Raw genomic sequence first — 6,875 nt, forward strand, 5'->3', positions numbered from 1 at the left:
TGGCAGCCTCTGCCGAAGCGCCGGCAGCCCCCCCACGCACCCGCTTTCCTCCGGGGCCGCAGAGGGGAAGCATTGCACAACAGCACTCATATGATTGAAACACAAACTTGCCAGCTCCACGTAGACTTATATAATTCTGCACTGCCTGCTTGTCAACATGTTGCAAAACAGCAGCGGGATCAATCGTTCTACTTTTAGGTATACAAATACTATTGTACTCCCGCCAGCCCTATCTGGGCAAAAAGTCATATGGGGTAGGGGTTGCTGTGGGGACCCTGTGCCCGTGGCTCCAGGAACAACACCGTCAGCATGTCCTGCAGGGACTGGGGGTGTCCGTGAGCGGGATGGGGAGGCACTGGGATGTCTCTTGGCTATGCCCTAATTTCCCAATGTCCTTGGCAGCCCTTCTTCCTGGAAAACCTCATTAAAAGGCTGTGGATGGAACCCCCCTCCAACAGGATGCGTCGAGACACCCCCCCTGCCAGCAACAACCCTGTCACCGTGCTGAGTGGAGTGGGACCACCTGGGGAGGGGACAGTGCCCAGCCCGTTACAGGCAGGAGGGGCCCAGTCTCACTCCTGCTGCCTCATGGCACAACTGGCAGGGTGGGAGCAGCCCCAGCCCCTCCGCAGTGCCACGTGCCCTCACCTGCTCCAGGGACACTGCCAGCAGCTCCTGCAGCTCTGCTGGAAGCTGGTCCGGCCACCTGCTCTTGGGAAGGATGTTTGCAGGTGGGAGAGCTGCCAAGGCTGCTGTGGACCAGAGGCACCGCTGCAGCAGAGCAGGAGGGCGAGCTGCATGAGGCATGGGGCTGTGCTCTGCCTGCTCGCCCACGGCCAGGCCAGCCCAGACCCCAGTGCATGTGGCAGCTGGGCACTGCGCAGGACTGGGTGGCTGCGCCACGGTGGCTGGCACTCAGGACACGTGCACATCCCTGCTCCCCAGCGAGACGTGGAGCTGGGCTCGCACACGGGAGGCAGGGACAGGTTTGGGCAGCTCTGTGCCCCATGCCACGTATACAGCCCTGAGCAAGCCGGAGTGGCTGGCGGTGGGGAGCGCAGCCCCACGTCCAGCCTGCACAGCGCATGTACCAGCACTGCTTGCAGGAGACCTCACCCCTCAGCTACATCTGGTCCCTTACGGGAGAAGCCCCAAAACCAGCGCTGATGCCAGCCGCAGAAGGAGGCAGCTCTGCCAGGCAGGAGCCAGGGACGCGGTGCTCCGTGCCGAGCCCAAAAACACCAGCCAGGAGCTGCTCTGCCGGCTGAGTCCAACGCACAGAAGAGCTGAAGGTGTTGGGGTGTTGGGTGGCTCTGGGACCTGCTCTGCTCCACCTGCCCACCAGGCTGAGGTGTCCACAGGACTCCTGGCACAACCCGTCCTGCACGAAGCCAGCAGCGGGGCTGGCAGGGGCCCAGGCCCCTCCTGCGGCTGGGAGGAAGGAGCAGCCAGCTCCTGCCAACAGCTGAGCTTCCTGGAAATGAAGAAGACAGAAGGTCGGGAGAGTTGAGGGATGGTGGTAGGGGGACTGGGGGAATGCTGTGGGAAAGGACTGAGGTGCTGGAAGTTGCAAGGCAAAGAGCACATAGCCCAGCCTGCCCCGCAGCTCTGCTTCGGGAAAACAAGCTCTTTGGCTCTGCACAAGCAGCACCATGTTCTTTGTTAAGCTCTCTGCTCACATCCTGACCCGATGAGCCCCTTGCCGCCCAGCACACTGCCTGCTGGCATGGCCCCTTCCCAGCTCTCCCCCCTGGGGCAGCTCTGCAGGCTGCAGTGCCAGGGGAATACTGCTTTTCCTGCCACCAGCTCAGCAGCCAGGCACCTTGCCCCACCTTGCCTGTAGTATAAACCTGGGGGGTGCAGACAGAAGGCATCAGCATGGTGAGAGAAGAGAGGGGGACACCTGGGCTAAGGTGCTTGGTAGTGGGAGCACAGGGTGCATGGCAGTGTGGCACCACACCGCGGGCTCCCTGCACCATCCTTCCCATCGCAGGGCCTGCCAGGGTGGAGACGCACTTTCGGGTTTACATCCCTAACCAAGCCAATGCCACGTTGTCCAACACCACCCTTCTTGCTTCTTTTCCTGGTTGCACACATGTTGGCCGGGGAAGAGCTACAAAGCGAGGGATTGCCTGGGGTGCAGTGGCAGATACTGGCCCTGCGGGCTAGAGGAGCTCCCCTGCTTCTGTCTCAAGGAGAGATTGAAAAGATACTGTAGGGCCAGCACAGCCTGTCACAGCTTGACTGGTGGGGACATTGGTATGGTGCAAGAAAGAAAGAAAGAGGACAAAGCCTGTGGCCTCATCTGGAGCTGGCATCCTGGCAAGGTGGGTGCCAGCCCGAATTGCATGAGGCTGCCTACCAACATCACCCTCTGCTGCCCACAGGGCTGGGGGACAGGGACCGTGTCCCTGCTTGCACCCCTTGCCTGAGGGGGAGCCCTGGGCAGGTGGGTGGGTGCCCTGGCGGGCAGGTGAGGGGTGCTAGGATGGGGATCCCCACTAGAGGAGCGGGGTGCTATGGCATGGCATGGACTGGCTCCGAGCACCCCACTGGGGTTTGCTCTGCCCGTGCTGAGTCACAGGCTGCAAGCGAAGGCCAGGCAAGAGGCAGCTGCAGGAGCCCCTCAGCCAACCCTCATTTCCATACAATTCAGGGAAGGTGGCTTCACCCTGGCAGCTCCCAGCCAGGGACACGAGCCATTCCTGGTCCCCTCTGCCCTGGGTGGCTCCAGGCTGGGCACCACTGCAGCTGCTCAAGTGGCAGCCTGGGACCCTCGGTGCCCTGCACCAAGAATGCAGGACAGACAGACACCCACCCCCAGTTCTGCCATGGCATCACCACAGCAATAACTTAAAACCCATTTTATTACTGTCCAGTTACACAAACTTGACTTCAGCATCGCTAGAAATGGTGCAGGCACAGCTGCTGAGCCACACACAGCACCCGCTGTCTCTGGGGCAGTGGGCACCATAGAGGCGCAAGGGCACAGAGTCCCTCCACCCCTGTGCACCGGGAGCCACCATGTCCCCAGCAAGGCTTGGGGCCGTGGAACATGCCCTGTGCCTTGCTGGGGCCCAAGCACTTCACAGCCCTGGGGCCATGGGGTGAGCGTGCTGCTCTCCCTTGGGCGTGAGTCACAGCAACATATGGCCGCTGCCCTGTGGGGATGCTGCTGCCCGACCACAAGGAAATATTTTGCTCTTGTTCCATAAAAGCCATTTGTGTGTCCCTCCCTGCTGGCAGGGACCCGGCTCGGGGGAAGAAGTCCAGCAGCTACTCAAGAGGCAGCAGCAGATGACAAGGACAGTGTAGGAAGGAAGGTGTCCTCTTTGGGGGTGCATGGGCTGTCCCTTGCCTCTTCTTGCTTCTGCCCTGCCCAGCCCAATGCTTAGGAGACCACCTACTGAAATGCCCTGGCAGGTCCACGGACCTCGCTCAGCCCCCCGTCCCTGTCCCCAGTGCCTCACCATCAAAGCGGAGCTCAATTCACTGGCGCAGCCGGCACCAACCACAGGAATGTGTTTCATCTCTGGCCAGCTGACCCATGGCGATTCCCCACAGCCACCCCAGTTTTGGGCTAGAAGTGACCTGTTTACATCAGGAGAGCTCCCCTCGAGCCCAAGGGCACAGCATCAGGCAGGGGAGGGGGTGGGGAAGCAGGGATGTGGGTGCCTTGGGGGCGGCAGGGCCCAGCCAGGCTGGACCAGGTGCTGCCACTCACCAGCCCCAGTGAAGCCCCCGGCACGGGGCCAGGGCCAGCGCGTTGCAGCCGCCCGGGCGCTGGCCTCACTGGGCCCGGCTGGCAGGAAAAGGTGGGTCCCCTCCGAGCATCAGGAAACAGCCAGGGAGGAGACCAGACACAGGGGAGCCGTGAGGAACAGGGACGTGCGCTCAGCATCATCCTCCACCCAGCACAGGCTGCGGCAACCGCAGAGTGGGGTGTCCCTGCCAGGGCATGGGGTGCCCCAGCTCCCCGTCCTCCCGCCCGCAGGGCTGCCCCACGGAGGTGCCTCTGCCGGGGCTCAGCGCTCCCTGGGACAGAGTGGGGAGCCAGCCCCTGCCCCCTCCCAGCGTCGCTGCGGGCACCGCCAGCGCCAGCAGGAAGCTTACTGCCCAGCAGGCCCAGAGCTGCGGGGAGCAGCGCTCAAAGCACACGCAGTGAGGGCAGGATTTGTCCCCGGAGGGGAAAGCGCTTTCTGCAGAGGCAGAAGCACCAACTTCCCATGGCACACGCACCCCAGAGCCTGCTGGGGGTTCTCTCCCACAGCAACGCAGACACTGGCTGCTTCATCACCCTCCACTGCCAGCCCTGGCCCAGAAGGGACATCCCCAGAGCTGCTGCTCCAAGGTCAGCCTGGTGCCGCCTGGAGGAAAAGCAGGGACGGAAAAGCCTTCCAGCCTCTTTCCCAGCCTGGCTGCTGCTCTCCCGTTACTCCTTCACCATGCCCTGACGGGCAGGCAGCCCCCGGGCACCCGCACGTGCCCTCCCCAGACCCGTAACCTGCTCGTCCCACTCCTGTCCCCGAGCAGCCCAGGCGCAGGGGTGACGGGCGGGCGGCAGGGCTGCTGGCAGGCGGGGGCCGCAGGAGCTCCCGCTCCAGTGTCCCAGGCTGGCAGTTACGCAATCGCCTTTCCACAAACACAAGGAATTGCTCCGAGGGATTTGTGCAGCACAGCATGGAAGGAAAACAAACCTGCTCTTGAACTTTGCAAGATGTCATTCAAGAGAGACTGGCTGCCTGGGTCGCCCCCTCTTTAACCCTCGAGGACACAGTCTGGACCAGGACGCCCGTGATTTAGAGCAAAGTGCAGGTGAGGGAGATTTTTCCTCCTGACAGTTCGCTCTTTCATCTTTTAAAGCAACCAATAATAGTAATTAAAAAAAAAAAAATAATCTCTGCCCCCACTCCCCGCCTCACACTGCTGCAGGCCCGGGAAGCTCCCAGCCCCCTCACTGCCTTGCGGCGCTGGCACGGTCTCCACTAATCCTCAGACAATATTGGCAAAAGGATTTGAGCAGCGCCGGCCAAGGCCCGCAAGGGACAGGGGACAGGTTTGTCCCTTACCTTCCTACAGCAACACCCGTTCCACCTGGGGTTTCATCATTATATGTGCCCCCCAGTGCTCCGGGTCTGGCTGCTGACACCGTACTGGTCTGAGCCCAGGTCCCAAGCCCACCCTGCTGGCAGCGGGTGTGAGAGGGCAGCTCCCTGCCCGTACCCAGGGCCCTGCCCGCAGGCAGCAACACAAAGAGGACTTGTTCTGGAGGCAGCTTGCATCAGAGCAAATGCGATTGTTCTCATCGGATTTTATGAATTCCCTCCAGAGTTCCTACGTAACACAAGTACATTAGAGGACTTTATCCCTGCTAATTTCAGACTACAAAGTCAAATCGTACATCAGATGAATCTGCACAGGCAGGCTTACTCATACGCAGCACCAGCAAGAGGAGGATCATCATTAGCTCTTTTGCAGAGGTCGTCGCATCCCAAGCAGAACAGTTGCAGCCCTGACCCTGACATCAATCTGTGCCAGCCACTCTGACTCACACCTACAGCACATCTTGGGGACAGCAGGCAGGAAGCATTGCTGATCACTGCCCAAAGCATTTTGCAATAGAAAGTACCAAGAATTAACAGCCCCATCCTCCCTCCCCAAAGATTTTTTACAGCCAATGCCAGGAGCAGCTCAGGGGGCTCTTGTCAGCTGCACCCAGCACTGGCGACTCCTGAAGGAGCAAAAAAAATGGTAAGTTAAGGATCAACAAACCTACCTCACAGGGAAATCCTCCATGTGCAGGCATAAAATAGTGAGCTGACTGTAAGATTTAAAAATAATTATAACCTGTGTTCATACTGACATCAGTTTGTGCCTGAACACTATGGAACAAACAAAAAACAAGCAACCACAAACTAATGTAAGAGCAAAGGTAAAAAAACTCTTGAAAAAGTACAAAAGAGCACAGGACAGCCATCAGAGAGACTTTGATCAGGAAAACTTGATAGCAACGGCTGGGGAGTATGAATCTAAAGCTGCAGGGCTACAGCCGGTTAAGAGGGTGACCTTCCACCAGCAGATCCGCAGCTTTCCCGTCACATCCCACCTCTCCTCAGCACGCCTACGAGCAGCCAAAGCATTGGCCAGCAAGATGCTGTTGCCATCACCTGCCGCCTCAGGCTCTTCACTTCTACACACACCAGCTGCTTCACCCTGGGCAACTTTAACAGGCAACAACAGCCCCGCATGCAGCGCTTCCACACCCATTTTCCTTTGCAGTATCCCAGTGACTTACAAGCTTCACAAGGGGAGAAGTCATTTGTCTAAAAACGGGTCTGTCAGCTGTCCTCTCACTTTCCCTGACCCTCCCAGACTATTTGTCCCAAGTAAGATTTTTAAGCAGCTTAGGATACCTGTCAGGCTCTGTAGCTCTCCCCTAGCTGCTGCCATTGCAGCTAATCCTGCAGTTCTACATGTATTTTGGCTCAGCTTAGATTCAAAAGCATCAATAGCTCTCTAGAAAGGGGTCACACAGCATGAGATCTAGTTTACAAGATCCCAAACCAGGAAACAGGCTGTTGGAGATTTTAGGAGACAACTTCTCACGTATCATTCTGGCCAGCAGGGACCTCCTGGGGGTCTCCCATCCAACCTTCCACCGTTTGGTCCCTCTGAGCCATCTTTTCCCCCTATCTAGGCAGGCCCTCTGTTGTCGCTCCTCAAAGGTTAGCTGCTCCAGCCCCCGCCAGTTTGGTGGCTCTCTGTTGGACTTGTTCATTGGTCTTGACAGGAGGCTCAGAACAGAAGTGCTATTCCACACACGGTCTCACAAGGCAAGTAAGCATTGCTGTCACACACCCTGCCTTCACGTTACG

This window comes from Falco biarmicus, chromosome 4 (assembly GCF_023638135.1).
Source record: "Falco biarmicus isolate bFalBia1 chromosome 4, bFalBia1.pri, whole genome shotgun sequence".
Taxonomy (NCBI): domain Eukaryota; kingdom Metazoa; phylum Chordata; class Aves; order Falconiformes; family Falconidae; genus Falco; species Falco biarmicus.